The sequence below is a fragment of the Echinops telfairi genome, unplaced genomic scaffold (genome assembly GCF_000313985.2).
Source record: "Echinops telfairi isolate 266 unplaced genomic scaffold, ASM31398v2 ScPeMD7_18;HRSCAF=68, whole genome shotgun sequence".
NCBI lineage: Eukaryota > Metazoa > Chordata > Mammalia > Afrosoricida > Tenrecidae > Echinops > Echinops telfairi.
The window spans coordinates 86,487,939-86,510,949 of NW_022103915.1; the positions used below are offsets into that span (position 1 = coordinate 86,487,939).

At 43.8% G+C, this 23,011-nt stretch overlaps 2 pseudogenes; one reads left to right on the top strand and one right to left on the bottom strand.

The window, feature by feature from the left end:
* Positions 1–205: 205 nt before the first annotated feature.
* LOC105979998 lies at positions 206–750 on the top strand (annotated as a pseudogene).
* A 16,928-nt stretch (positions 751–17,678) lies between these two features.
* LOC101646746 overlaps positions 17,679–23,011 on the bottom strand; it is a 27,513-nt pseudogene continuing 22,180 nt past the window's right edge.

The following is a 23,011-nucleotide window of genomic DNA, read 5'->3' on the forward strand; positions in this document are numbered from 1 at the left end:
GGCTTACGAACAACCTGCGGTATGCAGATGATACAGCCCTGCTTGTTGAAAGTGAAGAGAACTTGAAGCACTTACTGATGAAGATCAAGGATTGTGGCAGTTGCCGACTCTAGTCTTCTGAGTTCCTGTCTGCCAGCACCCAGCAGGTGGCTTCCTAAAGCCTCAGCCAAGCCGTAGTCAGCATCATAGCCCCCTGGGAGGGGCTGAACCCAGTGGGGGAACCACCAGGGGTTCCGTGAGCAAGAGATTACAACAGGAGCTGATGACCCCCATGATGGCTGGCGACAAAGGAATCTCTGCCTTCCCGGAATCAGACCACCTTTCCAAGTGGGTAGGGACCATCCACGCAGCAGCTGGCCCAGCCTCTGAAGGCCTGAGGGACAAACTCCCTGGAGTTCCCCAGTGCCTACCCTTACACTGTGCCCACAGTGAAGCTCCTCACCCCCTGCTACCACCCCATCGTGGACCTCCAGGGTAACATGAGCCTGGACATCCTGAAGGACAAGGGGTCCACCCTGTGTGATGTCAGGACGCGTCTCCTCTCCATCCAGAGCTTCTGGGAGAGCCCAACATCGACAGCCCTTTGAACATACCTGCTACCGGACTCTGGGAAAACCGCACCACCTTTAAGAAATACCTGCGGAAACCTACTCAAAGCAAGTCTCCAGCCACGAGCCCAGACCTGCCCTGTCCTTGTGCTGTCTTCTCCTCCGTAGATATCTGTCCTTCCTCCCCTTGATTTCTGGGTAGACCTCTGTATCTTAAGCTGTGTTGTCATTTTGTTTTGTTTTGAATTAAGTCTCCATTTGCACTCTTGTGACAAATATATTAAATAAATAACCTTTTGGGTTTGTTTGGGTTTGGAAAGAAAGGAAGAAAGCTAAAATCTTCACAACCGGACCAATAGGTAACATGATAAATGGAGAAAAGATTGAAGGTGTCAAGGATGCTGTCTTGCTTGGATCCATAATCAATGCTCATGGGAGCTGCGGTCAAAAGGTCAAGACTTTCATTGGGTAAATCTGCTGCACACGACTGCTTTAAAGTGTTAAAAAGAAGGCTATTACTTTGAGGACTAAGGTGTGCCCGACTTAAGCCATGGCATTTTCAATTGCCTCATATGCGTGTGCAAGTTGGACATGGAATAGTGAAGATGGGAGAAAAACCCTTGTGTTTGAACTATGATGGCGTGTTAAGGCCGGTTGACTGGAGAAACAAATTCAGTGAGACGCATATATGTATAAGAAAGAGCTTTATATCAAGGAGTAATTGTGTATCAAGAAAACATCCCAGAGGAGCCGATATTAAGGGCTCAAGTAGAAGGCAAATATTTTGGGAATGATGATGGCAACACATGTACATATGTGCTTGACACAATGGATGGATGTATGGATTGTGATAAGAATTGTATGAGCCCCCAATAAAATGATTTTTTAAAAAAGGAAAACATCCCAGCCCAGTCCAACTTGTCCATAAATCCAGCACTAGTCCATAAGCCCCTCTTCAGACTCATGCAGTCACAAGCAATGATGCAGAATGCAAGAATATCACAGGTTGGTGGGTGCAGAGTCATGTGGATCCAATGGCAGTGGCAGGGCTCTGACAGCTATCAGGGTCAGCCATCGGGAAGTGAAGGTAGAGAGAAAGAGAGGAGGTTCCCAGGACCCTCCTTATGAGAAGGCCACACCCATCAGGAGGCATCATCAGGCTGTGACCTGATTGACAGGCTAGACTCCACCCCTATACTTTTATGTCTTCAAGCTGACATGAAATTATGTAACTACCACATATGGTGAAGAATATTGAAAGTACCAGACACCCCCACCCCCTAGGGAGATGAACAACAGAAACCATATGGGGAAGAGTGCAGTTGGTGTAAGACATGGAAATAATAATAATTTATAATTTATCAAGGGGTCACAAGGATGGGAGAGGGGGAGGGAGGGGAAAAAAGAGGAGTTGATACCAAGGTCTCAAATAGAAAGTAAATGTTTAGAAAATACTGATGGCAACATATGTACAAATATGCTTGATACAAGTGCTGTATGGATTGTGATCAGAGCTGTAAGAGCCTCCAGTAACACGATCTTTGCAAGCACCATGAACTAACTGCCTGAAGAACAAGCAGCTCTGTCTTGGAAAAAATAGAATGCTCCTTAGAGACAAAGATGGCCAGACTTCCTCCCTGAATGCAAGTTTTTTAGTGGCACTAGAAACGTTTTTAAGAAGTAGGAAATCCCACCTCATCCGATTTTTTAAGTGTAAATGCCTTTCTTAAGACATGAATTCATTTACTGGTTGTTTATTTTTTGGAACAACCAGAAAATAGCGGAATGCTGACTTGTGGGAAAATTTGACTGTCTTGGGGGTCAACATAGCATTCCAGGGGTGGGGGGAGGGGCGGGAGTTTGGGGATCCCTGATACAAAGCATACTGAATGGCAACTTGGAGTCACCGTCATGCATTTGTATGACTTGAACATTTAAAATTTTGTTTCCATGTTTGCTTGTTTCTTAATAGAATTGCGTCTGCAAACCTTTCTGTCATCATGGCTTTCCTGTCAGAGCTGTGTGCATCCCGTGGAGCCCAGTTTTCCTGAGACCTGCTATGTGCTGTGAAGGGTTGAACATTTGAATGGGTAGTGTGTGTGAGACATGAAATTGTGAACTATTGGGACTTAAGATGTAACAGCTTATCAATATTTGAAGACGATCGCCCTTGATAATCTCTTTAACAAATTTTGCCTCCAAATTTAAAGCTGGAAAGTCACTGAAATTTAAAAATGAATTGTATCTACGTGCCATTTTAGGATTTGGGTACGCGCATGTGTACAAATTGTTCAGAATGTCTCTGTACTGATCCCCAAACAATTAATAAAATGCCAGTTAACCTAAATAAATAAATGAAAGAAGCAATGTGTGGATGGACCAGGATAGGGAGGTGCTGCCTTCCGTTGTGCGTTGAGTCTGCGTGAGTCACAGCAGAGGAAACAGGACCTGATCATCTGCCCCCTGGTGTTGAAGGCCCCTAACAACAACCACAGCAAACTATGCTGTGGAAAGCAGGGTGGATACATGCTGTCCTGAGTGGACATCAGTGTTTTGTTGATCTGCTTTCCAGACAGTTAGCGTGAATTGGGTCCTTCATGTTCTGCTGTGAAGTGTTCTTTTTAAAGACCACAATCACCTTCCCAAAGACCTAATGTTGGCTGAATCTAGGTGGATTTCTTAGCATACCCCTTGCAAGGGAGCTTGAAGGAGCACCGCAGACCATTATCCTAACAGTGCTAGGATCGAATGGCACAGAACTGAAGCAACGAAGACAACGGCTTGGTTTGCAGGTGAATCTCACCCTGTGGGCGGCCTCTTCAGATGCGCGAAGTCACCTTGCTTCCCGTCTGCTTCTGCAGAGGATTATTAAAATGTGAGCTGTCTCGGTTCACGCAGAAGCTTGCTTCATAATCCAAGCAAGTTTTTAAGAAGGACAGGAGACGTTTCAGGTTTTACAGTCTCAAAAGAGGCCAAGCTATGCCAGGGAAGCGGGCCACTCCGTGCCACGCCGCCGCTGGGGCTCACCACTGAACGCGGGCAACCTGGTGGGGCTGCGCCCACGCCTGGGACCTGAACCCCGAGGGCGGGCGCAGGCCCTGTCAAATGAGAGGCTAGCATCCTTTCCGACCTACCTTGACCTGGAGCCGAGTGAAAAGAGACCGACCTGCCTGCCGCTGGGGGATTTCCCACCTCGGGCTGGGAGGCGTGGCTGAAGGTATTGGTTGACTCCATGGATAGAATGAAGCCCACCTGGCTTGAGGTCTGAATTGGAGCACGCCAAGTTCGGGGGTCTTCATGGGTGCCTAATGCTCGCCTGAGTCCTTCTCAACCTCCTTTATCGGGGGCCTTCGCAGGCATGGGAGGGACAAGCCCCTGTCCCGATCCAGCTTCCTAACAAAGGGAAAGGAGAAATTAACTGCAGCCTGAACTTTGTCCTCTGGACTTGAAGCCATTTGCAGAAACAGAGGTCTAGAAGATTGCTCTGGTCCTCTAATATCTGGGCACAGAGAAGATTGATTTGGCTCATGACTATTCCAAAATACGCTATCAAGTCTATATAGTGCTGTGGAGGAACAGAAAATTTCCACTAAACCCAAAGACAAAGTTACTGTCTAGGATTGATAAGTGACTGTGTTCTGTGGCAGTCCTCTTTGGCCGCCTATGTCCTTTTCAAAGCTCCTTATCTCAGAATACCCTTGGATACCATTATGGGTTTAGCCTAATGGGCTCTCTTATCTGGTTGATATGTCTCTGTAATTATCTGTTCTTGTTTAAGACTTAATAAATATTCTCTTTAAAAAAAAGAATGAACTGGAGTTTATCAAAACTTCAGAGAAGAAAACCTAGCAGAGACTACCGATAAAGCAGTGGTTAAGAAATGTAAAATACATGGAAAAAAAATGATAAATGATCATGGGGACATGGGGGAGGGAGGGAGGGGAAGGGAGGAAAAAAGAATAATGAGAGGCTGGTGCCAGGGACTCAGACAAAGGGGAAATGTTTGGGGGAGGATGATGGCAGCACATGTGCAGATGTGTTTGACACAGTGGTGGGAGCCCCCAATAAAATAAAATTTAAAAAATAAATGTAAAATATGATCAATGGCCAGATGTAATCTATCAGGGGGGGGGAAAGATTGATAGTAGATGTGAGAAGGGTTTATCAAGTGCTTTGTCGTCAAAGGAACAAAAACATTGCTTTGTAGTGTGAGATTTAGAACTACAAGGTACTGGTGTAAGGATACATGGAGAAGGTGCATCAGGGTAACCTTTCAGAAATGATAGATGCCCGAAAGTCAACTGATGACTCCAGCAATTAAATTACACAACCACTCCCCTGACTTTGATTTTATACTCCCCTCTAATTAAGTTTGGAGAAAGAACTATGAATATTGGCTAGGATACAATGGCCTAGGAATAAGAAAGACATGAATGTACATCTTTTTGTTGTGTATGGGCTGGTTAAACACTGTTAGTTTCCCTCTCTGTAAGTTAGAGAGGGACTATTCACCTCAGATGGTTCCTATGATGATCAATTGAGGTAACGACTTAATATTTAATAATGACTTAACATTTTAGCACTTAGTACAAACTCTGTGCTAGCTGAACATTTCTAATTTGTGTTTTGTTTTGGAACAAGTCTGGTCAATTGATAATTCTACATTGTATTCATCAGCATAAATGAATGAGTTACAGAAAAATATGTCCTAAATGTTTATGAATGTATTGTTCTTTGGTTAATATGACATGTATCTGTCCTAGTCTATAGCCTCTCTTTAGGATATCTTTGTGAATAACAAGCGCAATGTACAAAATGTGGAATCACAGGATCAGGTTATGGCAGGCCTTGTTTTACTTTGTAGAATTCCTTTTGATCATTTAAGAAAGAAACCTAATTCTCCACCCTCAGAACCAGTGGAGGGAGAACCATAAGGGTGTCCTTGCTTTGATATCACTGCTGTAAAGAGGGCATTGTTCTCATTTAACGTAGACTTTACTGTGCCAAGGATGCTGGATGAGCCTCTGGATCTATTATCTAAGATAATCTTTAAACCGGAATCTAAAACTAGGCCCTGAGGTTTTCTTAAAACCAAACATCAGTTTAGATTAACCAGGAAAGACGATCTCTTCTTTTAAGATGTACGTCTATGAGACCAAATCGACAAGAGCAGCTTGCTGGAGTGGATGGGCCCCTCAAAGACAGTGGGTGTCTGTCAGAAAAGGACGGGGCGAAAGGTTACGTAACTTGAAGAATGAAATGGGCATCATTGATTTGTGCGAGGCCACGTCACACGTATTGCTACGGAACCATGGAGACCTTTATTACACAGAAATAGCCAAAGGCGGAGTCTATTTCTTGGCACAGCCGTCATCGAGGTCGCTCCGCCTCTGCCGGCGGCATGCCCTTGCCTGAAGCATGCTGTGCTCTCTGACTTGACACCAGAGGATGGCTACTTGCAGACAAGTGTTTAAATACATTTTTTTGGTAATAAACCCATCTATGAACTGGACTTCTAGTAGGAACATTTTTTTCGCTTAACCTCATATGCCACCTAGAATTGACACAAGTCTTGCTGTGTAGATGTTGAACACCACTGTTAAAATAATGTGGGTCGGGAGGGAGGGGAAAAATGAGGACCTAATGTCAGGAGTTTAAGTGGAGAGAAAATGTTTTGAGAATGATGTACAAATGCGCTTTACACAATTGACGTGCGTATGGATTGCGATGATAGTTGTATGAGCCCCTAATAAAATGTTTAAAAATAAAAAAAATTACAAAAATAATGTAGGTCTAAGGAGTGTAATAAATCTTAGGAAATGATATTGAAAAATATTCCCATCCTTTAAAAATGCATTCAGAGTTGTGATGAAGAAAGCTGATGGTGCCTGGCTATCAACATATACAGCATCTGGGGTCTTAAAGATTTGAAGTTAAATAAGCAGCCATCTAGGAGAGAAGCAACAAGCCCACATGGAAAAACCACACCAGCCTGTGTGATCTTTAAGTGTCAGCAGAATCAGGTAACAGACACCAGAAAACCCAAAAACAACAACAACAAAACATATTGTTGAGAATGAGGGGCATCAGAGCAGACACCCAAAAACCATCTGTAGACAATAGGACATCCCCTCACAGATGGGTCACAAGAAAGGGATTAGTCAACCAGGGGAAGGTATAGCACTGATGAAACACACAATATTCATCTGGTTCTTTGAGGCTTCCTCACCTCCCACTATCATGATCTGAGTCCTGCCTTTCAGTTCTGGCTAGACTGGAGCATGCACATAGGTACAGATAAGAGCTCATGACACACAGAATCCAGGTCAGCTAAACCTCTCAGGAACAGAAATGGGAGTAGTGATACTAGGAGGGTGGGGGTGGGGAGGGTGCAGAGGGGAACCGATTGCAATGATCAATCCATAACCACCCCACCACCCCAGGTGGTGAACAACAGAAACGTGGTGGTGGGAGACAACAGTTGGTGTAAGATATGAAAACAATAATAATTTATAATTTATCAAGGGGTCATGAGGGGGGAGGTACGAGGGAGGAATAAGGAAAAGCTGAAAACCAAGAGCTCAAAAGAAAGTAAATGGGCTCTCTGCTCCTCCTTGTGCGACAGACAGCCGCCTCTCCCGGTCCCTTGCAGTCCCAGCCGCATCCCGAGACATGATGGTGAAGGTCGGAGTGAACAGATTTGGCCGCATTGGGCGCCTGGTCACCAGGGCTGCTTTCAATTCTGGCAAAGTGGAAATTGTTGCCATCAGTGACCCCTTCATTGATCTGAACTACATGGTCTACATGTTTCAGTATGATTCCACCCACAGCAAGTTCAATGGCACTGTCAAGACTGAGAATGGGAAGCTTAATGTCAATGGGAAGGCCATCTCCATCTTCCAGGAGCGAGATCCCGCCAACATCAAGTGGGCTGAGGCCGGTGCTGAGTATGTCGTAGAGTCCACTGGTGTCTTCACCACCGTAGAGAAGGCTGGGGCTCACTTGAAGGGCGGTGCCAAAAGGGTGATCATCTCTGCCCCTTCTGCTGATGCCCCCATGTTTGTGATGGGCGTGGAACCACGAGAAGTATGACAACTCCCTCAAGATTGTCAGCAATGCCTCCTGCACCACCAACTGCTTAGCCCGCCTGGCCAAGGTCATCCTGACAATTTTGGCATCGTGGAAGGACTCATGACCACAGTCCATGCCATCACTGCCACCCAGAAGACTGTGGATGGCCCCTCTGGGAAACTCTGGCGTGATGGCCGTGGGGCTGCTCAGAACATCATCCCCGCATCTACTGGTGCTACCAAGGCTGTGGGCAAGGTTATTCCGGAGCCGAATGGGAAACTGACTGGCATGGCCTTCCGTGTCCCCACCCCCAATGTGTCCATCGTGGATCTCACCTGCCGTCTGGAGAAAGCTGCCAAGTACGATGACATCAAGAAGGTGGTGAAGCAGGTGGCCGATGGTCCCCTAAAAGGCATCCTGGGCTACACTGAGGACCAGGACTTCAACAGTGACCCCAGTGACTTCAACCAGTGACTTCAACAGTGAACCCCACTCTTCCACCTTTGATGCTGAGGCTGGCATTGTCCTCAACGACCACTTTGTCAAGCTCATTTCCTGGTATGACAATGAATTTGGCTACAGCAACAGAGTGGTGGACCTCATGGTCCACATGGCCTCCAAGGAGTAAGAGCCCCCCTGGACCACCAGCCCCAGCAACAGCGTTAGAAGAAGAGAGGCCATCAGCTGCTGGGAAGTCTCTGCCCCTAATTCAATCCCCCAACACACTGAGAATATTCCATCCAGACCCCTGAAGGAAGGGAAGGGGCTTAGATAACTCGACCTTGTCATGTACCATCAATAAAGTACACTATACCCAGCCAAAAAAAAAAAAAAGAAAGTAAATGTTAGAAAATTATGATGGCAACATGTGTACAAATATGCTTGATACAATTGATGTATGGAATGTTATAAGAGCTGTGAGAGCCCCCAATAAAATGATTTAGAAATAAAAACAAACAAAACAAAAAATGTATTAAGGGAGCTGCAGAGCAAAACACAGAAGTAGAGTTTTAACTTTATTACGTTTTCCCACTCTAACATGAACTACTTAAAAAACCCCTAGTAAACAGTAAAGTCTCTCTGCAAGGCTTCTTAGAGGCATACAAAAGAAGAGACAATTTGTGAAGAGGAGCCTGAAGACAAATGGTTTTACAATGTGTGAGGAAACTTGGGAGGGGTCAATCCTATGTAAGAAGGTAGAAGCAACTGAGATGAAGGAATTAAGGAAACTTGGAGCAGAGATAAAGACAAGCTGTGGAAGAAAGAGCGAAAAGGACTCTGTAACCAAGACACAGGCTACCTGAATGCTGTGAACAGGGAGCAGACACTCCTGCAAGTTGAATGTTGACCTTCACTTGACAAATGTTACGGTGTGTCCATTATGTGAAGTTGCTACAGGAGGAGGGAAATAGAGTCCTTGGTTCTGGGAAGTGAATAATTCAGAGAGGAACAGAGAAAAGTATCCTCTTATATAAGTATATCATTAAATTAAAAATATAATGATTTAAATATTGGACTATAGTTTTTGATATCAAAAGGCAACTAGGGAGGAACAAAGTAAAACGGGAATGTAAAAGAACGATGGGATTCAGATTAACTTGAAGGATCTAGAAAAGCTCCCTGGATTAAGGATTGTTGGAGACACGGTAGGATTCTAGCAGGTGAAGATTCAGAGTAGTTGATAGAGGACAATAAACATAGTGTCGGGGCTGGCAAAGATCAAGGTGACGGTGGAGAATAGCAGGTAGGCATGAAGTGTCTGAGAAGAAGAGGTATTGAAAGGAATCATTTGGGGCCAGTTTGAACATAAAATGAAGGCATTTGATCCTTTTGGTAGACAATAGTCAGAAATGACACATTTTTGAGCACAAGAGCACTAGACTTAGAGGTGTGGCTGAGTTTTAGGAATAGTGACCTGGTATTAGTGAGTTAGAGAGACTGCAGAAGAGAAGTGGTAGCAGGATGTCGCTGTCTTTCAGACCAAAGGCCCTGAACTAAGAAGAATGGAGGCAGGGGATGGAAGAGTGGATGGATCAAGCAGACACTTCGAAAGGAGAATCAAAGGACATGTAGAATGGAGTTCAGAAGGTAAAGGGATCAAAGCTGGTTTGTCTATGTTGTGCCTGTGTGCAGGGAGACCGGTGGTAGAGTACTACGTGAAAAACTGATGTCATTCTTCTCAGAAACGCTCTAGGGGAAGAAATAGAAGCGTATAAAGTAGTAGTAGATAAAAACTTACAGTTGTACTTTCTCCAGAGAGGTCCCTGTACTGGTTTTCTCTGACTGTTGTGGTGCCTTTGGTACTGTAGATTTCAATCCCCCTGTCTTTCAGGCTTACCAAGAGAAGAGTTAATCCAGTTCTGTTTAGAATCTAAAATCTTAACTCTTTGTAGGTCAGCGTGCTCAGGCTGCAGTTTTTGTTCCTTGCATACTGGAGAAAGAGAAGCTAAAGTGTTCTTTAACACAACTTTTCAAATAAAATTAAACACATGTGTTTGATTTGAGATGAATAGAAATTTGTTGGTGTTAGAAGAATGCTCTTTGAATCTCGCCCTGAAGGTCAACCGTGGGAGACTTTCTGGGGCTCTGAGATCTCTTTGAAGCAAACAAGTGAGACTTGCTGTTTGACATTTAGGAATTATTAAAAATTCTACTTGACTGGTCACTGTATTCATATTGTATATGAGGTGGAATTTGGTCTCAATTGTTATATAAAATCCTTTCAGTTGTGACATGGAATTTGCTTTTTATGCCCTGTGGCAGGATCTATTGGGAAGGCACCCTGGCAGCAGAGTGGCTATGTGTTGAGGTGCTGAGGGAAAACGTCACGAGTGTGCAATCATGGGCTGCTTCACAGAAGAAAACGGGCTTTCTACTCCCATAAAGAGTAGATAACAAGGACCACCTTCCAGGACTTCCACTGTTGCCACAAAATCAAATAAGAGAAAGTGAAACGTGGGGCGCCAGTTAGGAAGTGCAGAGAATGTAGAGGACATACACATTTGCTAGTGAAGAAAGAAAATCCACAATATTTTTCCAGGCCTAAGAAACAGAGTGCTAAGAACTGCCCCGAAGATTGCTCCTAACGAAGCTGTCTCCTAAAGCACTGGGGCCTTTTCTCCTTCTCTGGATGCTCGATTTTGAGATAGCACCAGGCCTTGATGAGCATGCTCTTTCCTTTCTGAACTCTGATTTTTGTTCTTTTTTTTTTTTTAGTCAAGTTCACTTTTCCAGGCAAGTGGTTATCTCCTATGTTCCCCTCCGTCGTTTTTATTACCGATTATACTCAAGTATAAGTCGACCCGAATATCAGCCGAGGGACCTAATTTTACCACAAGGACTGCATTAAAAATGTGCTGAAAATATCGGCTTGTCACTGGAGATCCTCTTGCAGAGGGGTCTCGGGGAGGAGATGAGCCAGTCAGGGAGCGATGTAACAACGATGAGAAATACAACTTTCCTCTAGTTCCTAAATGTTCCCTCCCCGCTCCCACTACCATGACTCGAATTTGGCCTTGCAAGTCTGGCTAGACCAGAGGATGTACACTGGTACAGATAGGAACTGAAAATCCAGGGAATCTAGGGCAGATGAGCCCTGCAGGACCAGTGGTGTGAGTGGTGAAACAGGGAGGGTAAAGGGAGAGTGGTTAGGAAAGAGGGAACCGATTACAAGGAACTATGTGTGACCTCCTCCCTGGGGGACAGACAACTGAAAAGTGGGTGAAGGGAGACGTTGGACAGGGCAAGATATGACAAAATACCAATTTATAAACTATCAAGGGCTCATGAGGGAGGGGGGAGCGGGGAGGGAGGGGAAAAATGAGGACCTAATGCCGGGGGTTTAAGTGGAGAGAAAATGTTTTGAGAATGATGTATAAATGCGCTTTACACAATTGATGTGTGTATGGATTGGGATAACAGTTGTATGAGCCCCTAATAAAATGTTTCAAAAAAAAAATCTCGGCTTATATGCAAGCATATAGGTATATCTTATAGTGAATTTAGACAATTTGATTTTTTTTAGACCAAGCGTAATATATTTCTAAATGTAGAATATAATTCCTGGCACCATGTTGAAAAAAATTGCAATTGTTAAGAGAGAAGTGATCCCATGATAATTTTTTCTGATTACAGCAGTAATACGTCGTCATGGGAGGAGCCCGGGTGGCAATAGTGGTTATGTGTTGGGTTAACTGCAAAGTCAGCAGTTTGAAACCACCAGCCACTCAGAGGAAGAAAGATGGGGCTTTCGACCCCCCGTAAAGAGTTACAATCATGGAAATCTACAGGGGCCATTCTAACCTGTCCTATACTATAGAGTCACTATGAATTAGCATCAACTCTGTGGCAGTGTGAGAGAGAGAGAGAGAGAGAGAGAGAGAGATGTCCTCGTGGTAGATATGTACAGAAAAGTAAAAAAGAGAAAATGAAATGTTTATAATCCTACCACTCAGAGATAACTACTCTGTATATAAATTTACAATATATAATGAAAATTGGACATTTAAAATTTAAATATTCTTATACTACATTTTATGGCCTCTTAATATTATATTTGATAAACATACACGAGAATGTACCTCCAAAACCTCAGAATCGCGCTGGGCAGAGTGGAGTGTTTGTCATAAGCGTTTTTCTGGCTAGGCAGCATCGAGTAACTCACTCTGAGTTAGTGCTCCCAGTGGCGTCACCTGGGAAGGGTCTCTCTAGTCACAGTGAATTTTTTGTAAAAGCAGTTTTGCTCGAACCTCGTTTTTGGGGGATGGCCAATTTAAGAGAACAGCATCCAACTGTGAAATTTTGCTTCCTGCTTGGGAAAAAGTGCTGCAGAAACTGTTGTGATGAACACAGTGCTATGGGGAAAACTCAAGTGTAAGAGTGGTTTTCTAGTTTCAAAACAGGTGAAATGTCAATTGATGACAAACCTTGTTCTGGACGTCCATCAACTTCCCAATGGATGAAAATGTGGACTCATAGTGCGTTTGGAGTTTGTTGCACCAGGTCAGACTGTTAATCAAGCTTTCTATTTTGAGATTCTGAAAAGATTGCATAACAGTGTGTGACAGTAAAAACCTGATTTGTGGCCAACAGGACTGGTTTGCTACCAGGACAATGCACCTGCTCACTCATTCATCTCAGTATGCCAGTTTTTGGTAAAAAACACAGTGCTTCCCTTGCCCCACACACCTTACTCACCTGACCTTACTCCAGGCAACTTCTTTTTGTTTCCAAAAATGAATAGGGACATGAAAGGATAATGATCTGACAACATAGACCCGGTGAAGAACAAAATGAGGGAGGTGCTGTCAGCCATCCAGACAGAGGAGTTTGAAAAATGTTTCCAAGAATGGAATCACAGGTTTGACAAATGTATTAAGTGTAATAGAGAGTACTTTGAAGGTGATGAGGTTGTTTTGTAAAAAACAGAAATGAAATACATAACTTTGAAAAAAATTCCATTTTTTTTGGTGTGTGTATGAGGGCAGGACTGGGAAGAGACCGTATATGGACAAACTCTCAACATTCATATTGAGAGGGTGAGATGGAGTCGCAGGACAGAGAGAGTGTTCAGACAAAAACGAGGAGAGAAAGAGGATTTTACTGAGGGAAAAGAACTTCTGGGAGGGAAGGGAGAGCAGAGAAAGGGACGGGAGCATCTTGAGCTCCCAGGTGGGTTCTGCCACCCAAAAAGTTAGGTCAAGGAAGTCACACCTGGTACTGGGGTGGCGGGACATATATATGATATGAGCTTACAGGCATATGGGCCAGTAAGGGGAAGGGAGGTTCTTTGTACTGGGGCTGCAAGTTTTGGGTCAGGAGATGACCTGTCAGTAAATCATCTCGTTCTTAGCAAACTTGCTTCCTGGAACACTGGGGAGAGGAGGCTGTGTTCTGCCCCGGGGAGATAAGCTTTGTGAAATGCTGGAGGCAGGTGCTTTGAAGTTCAGTAGGTCATTGTCTTCTTGAGAGGCTGGTGCAAGGGTTCTGCCTGGTTCTGACCGGCCCAAACACATATGTTAAGGAGTCTGGGAGGCCAAGGCTCCCATGGAGGACCCTGCACGTGCGTGGGTTGGAAATGTGTCCCACTCACATTGTCCTAAGTAAGAGTTATTCCCTGTGATGTCCCTCCATAATAATGCCACGTCTAAGGTGCTGTTTGCAAACACACGGTCAATGACTATACACTTGGAGGTCAACTGTTTGAAGGTTATCTGCCTGAAGGTTAGCAGCCATCTAAGGCAATCTGACCCTATTGTCTGTCCCACCCTAAGTAGGGCCCACTCCCTGCTGATAAGGAGAATGGATTGTTCCCTTGAAGGAATGCCCAAAGACACCTCAGGTCCAGCCAACTCAGAAAACTGCCATCTTGATTCTAGAGTCTGCCCAGTCCATCTTGTTATGCATATGTCCTCCTGTCACATGTGTGCCCCTGTGCCTCCATAGTGTTTGGACTGAGCTGAAGCAGGTCAGGGCCCTGCATGTGCTTCCCTGCAGGTCCCCAAAGGTCAGCAGCAGACTGAGTGCCAGATAAGATAACCGGTGAAACCAGATGCTCTGGGTTCAAAGAAAGCAGCAAGGAGTCAGTGTCCAAACCCCATATACTAGCTGCCATACATTCCTCACCACCCCTTTAAAACCCCATGCCCCCAGCTGCTGAGCACAACTTCCCTGACCTGTTGGCCTAGGTCACAGAACCTCGTCCGGAACTCCCCCTCACAAAGCTATTTCTGTTTCTGCTTTCCCATGTCCTGTCAGTTATGTCTGTCTGTCTCCTTGTACCTCAGTTTCACCTTTACACATAGCTCATCCACCTCCTGTTATGTGTATGCCTGTTGTACAGCCCCTTCCTGTTACAAATGTGCTTACCTGGGCCAGCATGCCTGAGATTATGTGAACTCTTGAGATTACATTGTGCCTCTCTGCACAGAACTGGGAAGGTGAGCACTTGCACGCTTTCTCTTGTCTGATGTCTGTTTAATTTACCCCTCAATTACAATGTATGGGTTCAAATAAATGACAGTCACCATAACGTCTTGATAATTGAGAAGAGTCTTTATTCAGTTATAACCAGACTGATAGAATCTAAGTGATTCTTTGATTGCAGTCGTGAGTGGACATTTCAGTCCATCTCTTAAGGCAAAAAGACTCATTTATCCTTTGTCCAAGACTTAAGCAAGTGCGGACAGAAGCAGAAGACAAAATTAATGTTACTATTCTTTAGAGTTAGGGAGCGTTCTAGAGTACAGCATTGATTATAACATTCTGGTAACTTCAAGAAGAACAAGCATGCATGGTAAGGTGCACTCCTTATCATAAAAGAACCAATACCAAAATTGACTGTAACATCCTGTTTACCATAACAAGACCATTCAGATAACAACATCAAAAGGACAATATTAAAACAAATGATATATTGAAGAATAGTCTAAACTAATTGTAGTGTCCTGAACCTGGGTACATGAGAGTCCATTCTAAAATAAGGTGACCAGACGTCCCACTTTTGGCAGGACAGTCCTGATTTTTAACAATTTTTCCCGTGTCCCACAGCATTTTTTAAAAGTCCCGATTTTTGGAAAGAATGCACGACAAGCTAGGGTATACGGTTTTCGGCTGCCATGTGGCTATTTCGCCAGGATATGAGTTTTATCAATGGTGTCCCGCTTTACCAATGTTAAAATCTGGTCACCTTATTCTAAAATCAGTCACTAGTGGGACTCTCCGAGATGGGAGGGGGGAGGGAGGCAGGCCATTCATCAGCTGAAAAGTGAAGTTTCTTTTGCTTGTCTGCCTCACAAAACTGCCCCTTGAACCCATTCGGGTGTGGGAGGCTGGTACTTTATTTAAACAATTCTGTTGCTGCTGTCAAATTTATTTCTACTCAATGATTCGCTCTAGGGCAGAGTAGATTTATCCCACAGGCTCTCCTAGGATGCAACCTTTATGGGAGCAGATTGTCTTTTCTCCAGCAGGGAAGCTGCTGGGTTACAACTAATTGTTGGGTTGGCTGCCCAGCGCTTAGCCATTGCACCACCAGGACTCCTCATGAATTCCCTACTGATGGGCCTTTCCATGATGATTTTTGACCATTATAACTACATTGCATTGAAACTCCTCATAGATAAATGCTTTGCTCACACTCAGTTATTTCAAAACTTTTTTTATTGTGAATTAAGTGAAGATTTACAGAGCAGACCATCCGTTTTACATGCAACAATTCATACACATTTTGTTTCAACTCATCCATTGCCATCCCCTCAATGTACCATCCCTTATTCCACTTCCTCCCTGTGTCTCCTAACCCCCACTCATCTTTCCCCTCAAGATGAATTATTAGAAGTGGAATCGCTGAGTCAAAGGAGATACTCATCTTTAAACTCTTAGATGGTGCTATGATCTAAGGTACTGTGGAGTTGTTTTGGACTTGTGTGACCCCACGTACAACAGTACAAAAATAACCCCAGCCCTGTGGCATCCTCACAACTGTTGCTATGTGTGGTGAGGTAAAATTATTTACTTTTGCCTCTTCTATTTCTTTGTAATTCCCACCACATATTGGCAAATAGGGCGTTTTGCCATTGCAGTGAGTATAAGAGAGAGCCCTCTCCGAAGCAGAAACAGAAAATGCTGTGACCATCAAGAAAGAAGAGCCATCCTCACAAAGGAAGGGCCACTTCTGACTGCACGTGCGAAGTGCAATCTGAAGTGGTGGGGCCGGCAGAGGCACCATCAGGCAGAACGGTGAGTTTCCTAGCTCACAAAATAAGGCAGAGGCCAAGGGAACTCGGGGCTGAGAGGCCAAAGTCGAGAGAGAAATGCCTGCAAATATGGCTGAGAAGACATGTTGCGGACAAGAGAACTGTATCCTTAACATTTTGCAACCTGTTTGCTTCGCTAATAAACCCTCCAGACATCGGTATTGTCTGTGAGAGTTTTGTGGTCATTGCAATGGATTCTCCAACCCATCAGAGAGGAACAGTGCCATGGAAGGGATGGATGGTGTCAGAAAAAAGTAACGAAGGATGCAGAGTGGAGGCCTGTCTGACCGCTGGCTCGTGTAGTCAGCCCTGGGCTACAGCGGCGTTGCATTCTCAGGTAGCGTTGGAGTTGCTCGGGTACGGTCTCCCCACCATTCAGTCACTGTGCTTTAGCCCGTTGTTGCAATCCATCTCTTTGAGGGTACTCCTGCTTCATTGTGCTTTTTAGCCTGCCCCGAGCACAGTATCCTTCCCCATGGGTTGGTTTCTCCAATAACCTGTCCAAAGTACACGGCACCCTTGCTTCTAAGAAGCCTCTGGCTGCACTTCCTCCAAGACAAGCTTGTTCCCTCTCCTGGCAGTCCAGCCTGGATGCCACGTTCTCCACCAACACCGTGCTTCAAAGGCCTCCGGTCTTTGGTCTTCCAGCTTCCCTGTCCAGCTTTGCGTGCAGATGAGGCCATGGAAAATTCCATGGCTTGGGTCAGGTGCACCGAGTCCTCAAAATGACATCTTTGCTTTTTAACACTTTAAAGATGTCTTTTGCAGCAGTTTTGCCCAATACAACACCTCATTTGATTTTGTTTGACGGCTCCCGTGTGTACTGATAGTCAAGGAAAATGAAATCCTGGGCGACTTCAGTCTTAGCTCCCTTTAGCGTACGGGCGTGAGGGCTCTGTTCTCTTCAGGTCGAGGTATAATCCACATGACGTCTGAGCGTCATCAGTGAGTTCCTCAAGCCTTCACTCACAGCAGGCAAGGTTGGGTCATTGGCATACAGGCTGTAAATGAGTCTTCCTTTTCTCTGGAAGGATTCTTCTTCATTCTTCTTCATATAACCTTTTACTCAGCAGACAAATGGACTAACTCTAGTGAAAGGATATAACCCTGATCCACACCTTTTCTGGTTTCAAACAATGCAGCATGCCTTTGTTCTATTCGAACAACTACCACTTGCTAGGTACAGGCTCCTCATGAGCACAATTAAGATTTGAGGAATTTCCATTCTTCACAATATTATCCATAATTTTCGATGATACATATAGTTGAATGTCTTTGCATAGTCAATACAACACAGGTTAGATCTTAGATACATATCGTTAGATTGTCCAATGACATGGCGTACTAGTTTTTTTGTTTTTGCTGAAGGACTAGTTTTATTTGTTACGTACAAAAACTAGCCATGCGCGAGCTGGCCCAGCTTGGTGGCAAGTTCTTTGGCCTTGGCCTTTTCCAGCTTGGCAATCCAGGCCATTGACTTGTGGCCCAGCACGTTGCCACCCCAATGGCAGCAGGTCTTATGAAACCTGTCATTATAGTTGGTCCTGCTGGCTTCCACTAGCTTAGCCACTGAGTTCACACCTGTGTGAAGGCGACAGTGGTGCAGGTCTTCCTGTGCACCAGGCGCCCCACCTGGGCCTTGCTCTTGATGATGCAGTAGGGCCCCCATTTTATGGCACAAGGCCGGCAGGAAGACCACCAGCTCAATGGGGTCCATGTTGTGTGCGATCCCCACCAGCTGAGACTTCTTGTTCTCCACCAGAGTGGTGAGGGTGTTGACTCCGGCTCGAAGGATAGGCAGCCTCTTGGTGTGGGCGTCCCCTTTGCTGGCAGCCTTCTGCTGGGCCGGGCCAGCAGCCTCTACTTCTCCTGTGCTGTCTCCACCGGTCCTTGTGGGCCAGCTTCAGCCTGCCGGTCCAGGGCCTGGGGGAACTGGCTGATGGTGGGCGGCACCTGCAGCCCCTAGTACAGGACAGCGAGCTGGTGCTGTGCCGGTGTAGTGTGGCCACCCGGTGAATCAGGTGAGGTCCCTCTTGGACTGGATGTCCTGGCCGATGCCAAAGTTCTTGGTCCGCTTCTCGAACAAGAGTTCACCACATCCTTGGCCTTCTGCTTCTTCACGATGGCCAGTGCCGGGGCCACATTCTTGCCCTTGGCCTTCTTCCCTTTCGGTATCTTGGCTGGCTGGACAGGAGCTAGTTTATATTTCCTATCAGCATACCGATTTTTCTCATCCTAACACTGGGCACATCTATGTTTTAAAATATCTATTTTATTAGATAAAAAATGTTAACTCACCCATTTGAATCTCTTTGATAACTACTTTTCTTGAGCTTTAAAAAAATATACTCATTGGTTGTTGTTTTGTTTTCTTTTGTTGCTTTGTTTTGCTCTGTTTTGTTTTTGTGCTTATTATTGTATCTGCATGTCTAGCTAGATAAGATAGGCGGGATAAACAATCCAGAGGAGAAAACAACGGGATTGATGGTTCCTAGGGGCACAGGAGAGGGTGAGGCAGGGGAAAGGAAGGGGAATGTCAACAAATCTAGGGACAAGGGAACAACAAGTGATCTAAAATCTATGGTGAGGTGGGTGTAGGAGGCCTGGTAGGGCTTGATCAAGGGCAATGTAGCCTAGAGAAGAATTACTGAAACCCAAATGAAGGTCAAATATGATAGTGGGACAAGAGGAAAGTAAAATGAAATAGAGGAAAGAACTAGGAGACAAAGGACTTTTATAGAGGTCTAAATACAGTCATGTACATATATAAACATTTATATATAACAATAGGGAAATCAATCTATGTACATAAATTTATGTTAAGTATTAAGGTAGCAGATGGACATTGGGCCTCAACTTAAATACTCCCTCAATGCAAGAACATTTTGCTCTAATAATCTGACATTCTGTGATGCTCACTTTCCCCACTCATCGATTGCTGTAGGCAAAATGGGTGCATAACAAATGTGGTGAAAAAAGCTGATGGTGCCTGGCTATCAAAAGATATAGCATTTGGGTTGTAAAGGCTTTTAGTTAAGCAAGCAGCCATCTAGCAGGGAAGCAACAAAGCTCACATGGAAGAAGCACACCATCCTGTGTGATCATGAGGTGTTGCCCAGGAAGAGGTATCGGAAGTTCACAATCAACCAAAATGATGTGAAGAAGTGTGGATGAAGTGGAGGCCCAAACCCCAATTGTAAAATAATTGGACAGTCCCTATCAGAAGGACTACACAGAAGGGAAGCTAAGTCCAGTGTATGGTATGGCACTGATGAACCACATAACCATCCTCTAGTTCTTTAATAATTCCTCCTCTACTATTACGGTTTTTGTTTGTGACAGGTAGGTTTGTTGTGCCAACATGGCCAATGAACACATGTGAGATTAGTTGAAAGGCAGAGAGATAAATGGCTCCGCAAGCCTCACCTCTTTCTCTCTTGATCTTTGATCATCAGACAAGGGTGTGGCTGCCTTGCTTGTTCTGTGCCTCCATTTGCAAGCTACGCTACCTGTGGGACACCTAATCCGTGGACTGTGTTGCTGTAACTTGAGGTTCCTTCAAGACTTGCTTCACCACGCTACTGGAAGGTACATCTCTTGAGCTGAGGACTGTCAGACCCTGTCATCTGGCTGACTGTTGGTGACCTGCTTGCTGTTTGTTGCCTGTGGTTGGATAGCCTGAATTGCTCCACAGAGGACTACCCTGCGGCCTTCAAGACTTGAAAGACTCATGGAAGTGAGTTGCACTGAGCCATTTGTACTGCTTTATAGATTAATTGTTTATTTCTTATGTTATCTATCTATATAAATATATACAAAATTATTAGTGTCCTGGTTTTTGTTTCTCTAGAGAACCCTGTCTAACACATTGTTTTACCTCATTAATCATGCTATATTTATGATGTTCATTTGTTTATTTAAGATCGTTTGGTACATGAAAATCAAGATAGATAATCTATCAGAAAAAGTAGTAGCAGTAATGGTTCCCTGAAGCTATGGAAAGAGAGAGCAGATAAAGAAGAAGGAGAGTGGGAGCTGACAGCACTGAGGAGTGTATAACTCACTCAGTGACACTGAACGACAGAATTGTATGTGAATGCATAGATTGGATTGTGTGAGACATGGCAAAAATAAAAGGGTAGTATAGGAAAAAAAGAGAGACATGAATAGGGGTTCCTAGGGGGCAAGGTGGGGGAGAGAAGGAACAAAGGGGAGCTGATATCAAGAAGTTCAAGAAAAAATAAAATGCTTTCAGGCTGATTGTGGAAGCAGTCGCACAGTGCTGCCTGATGTGATGGAGCTATGGAATGTTATGATAGCTCTAAGAGTTCCCAATAAAATTATTTTTTAATTGTTAAATTAATAGCAAAAAAAGAGATCAATATGGATCCAAGGGTCAGAAGTTGAAAAGAGACAAGAACCCTCGTCCAGAGCTAACAGAGACAGAATGCAACTTTCTAGAGCCTCACCTTGAATTTAAACTTTAAGCCTGCTTAGCTGTGAGAAAATATGTATATGGTTGTCAAAACCATGATATTTCTGTTATAGCCGCACCAGGTGACCAAGGCAAAGATCTATACACAGAAATCAGTTGTATCCCTATGTACAAGCAAGGAACAATATCCAAGAATAAATTTAATCAAGGAATTGAAAGTCTTTTATACTGAAGATTAAAAAGCCCCACTGGAAGAAAGAAAGGAGATGCAGACAAATGGAAAGATATAATATGTTCCTGGGTCCAAAGATTCAATTTTGTTATGCCATCTATTCTACCCCAAGTGGTTTACAGTTATATCTATTTCCTATTAAAATTCTAACCATCTTTCTTGCAGAAATGGAAAAACTTATCTTCAAATTCATATAGGATTCAAGAGGTCACAAATAGAAATATTATATCTCACTTGTATTTGAAGAAGTAAAAGAATACTAATGACTAGCAGGGTGGGGTAAAAGAGAATGTAATTTTTTTTTAAGGAAGGAAAAATACTTCTAATTTTTTCCTATTTCATCAGTTTCATTTTTCCTTTCCTGTTAAACATTATACTCCAGTTTTTCCTTTTTCTTTCTTGCATCTCTTCTCTGTTTTCCATCCTGCTGTGACCTCATTCTGAAGCCTCCTTGGTTAAGCCCTCTTTAACACGCTGGCCATCTGCTCTCCTGCTGGCTCTGAAGCGCAACGTTTCACCCGCTAGTAATTCTTATTAAGCTAATCACTGTAGAGCTTACAAAGTGTTTTCCAATCGGCAAGCCTGCATTTTATTATTCGTTGTTTTTTTGAGATGGACTGTTTTACCAAACAATTAAAACTGTAAAAACTATATATGATCTACCTGGTCCAGAGTCTTTAAATTATGAAACTGTGTAATTATATTAACCTAGCAACTTCATATGAATGATCATTATAAAATTCATTCAGAGAGTATTTCTTAAACACACATTTGGAGACCTCCTAATGTCCGTGGAACGTGCAGAATAGAATGACTTAAGACCTCAAAGCAAATGCTCCAGCCGACGTCCTCGTTGCCCAAAGAACTCTGACCTCGGCTCCCACTTGAGAAGAGCAAACTCATGGTAAGGTCAGAGAATGGCAAGTGTCAAGGGATGTGAAGAAATGCTGAATTAGGGGCAGCAACATCACTAACCAAGTCCTCCCGCCGGCAAGTCAATGCTGACTAATTATCAGGAAAAACAAATCACATGGTAGCTTGCATTTAAACTGGAAGCTCTACAGAAACTGTAACATAGGTCATTAATGTCCCTGTCCTCCCGCCTGCAACCTGAGAAGCAAAAGAAACATGTATCATGAAAGACTTGTGTAAGTGTAAGATTTCCAATAAGGAAATCAAGCATCAGTTTTAAATTCTAAACTAATAAAATGTCCTAAACTGATTTATAGTGATGGTTGCATACCTTAGTAGCCTTACTAAAAAAACATTGAATGTATATACCTGAGTTGGGTTTAGGTAAAATTTATCATCGTAGAATGAAAAATAAAGGAAATCAATGAAAATTTAGTCCCTTAGACTAGCTAACCCATTTGAAGGGCGCAGTAGCTCTCATTTTGGTCAGCATGGCCCTAGTACATAAAACAACCTTTTCTCCTAATGCTGTTAAAAAATACCTTCTTCAATCTGTTATAAAATACTTATTCTTATAATAGACACATATAACAACCAAAATAGATAATATGCAAAAATGCAATCTCCCAAATTAAATATTCCTAAAGAAAATATGATTCCATATATTATAATCATTTTATTTAGGGCTCTTACAGCTCTTATCACAATCCATACACACATCCATTGTGTCAAGCACGTTAGTACATATGTTGCCAACATCATTTTCAAACTATTTTCTTTCTACCCAAGCCCTTTCTACCTGCTCCCTCATCCTCCCTCCCGCATTAACCCTTTACCCACTTTCCTGTTGTCTGTCTCCCTGGGAGGGATCATTACCTGTGTACATGCTCTGGCTAGCTGGATTTGTAAGGTAAAATTGGGATCATGATAGCGGGGGTGGGAGAAGCATTAAAGAACTAGAGGAAAGTTGTATGTTTCATGGGTGCTATACTGCACCCTGACTGGCTCGTCTCTTTCTTGTAACCCTTCTGTAAGAAGATGTCCAATTGTCTACAGA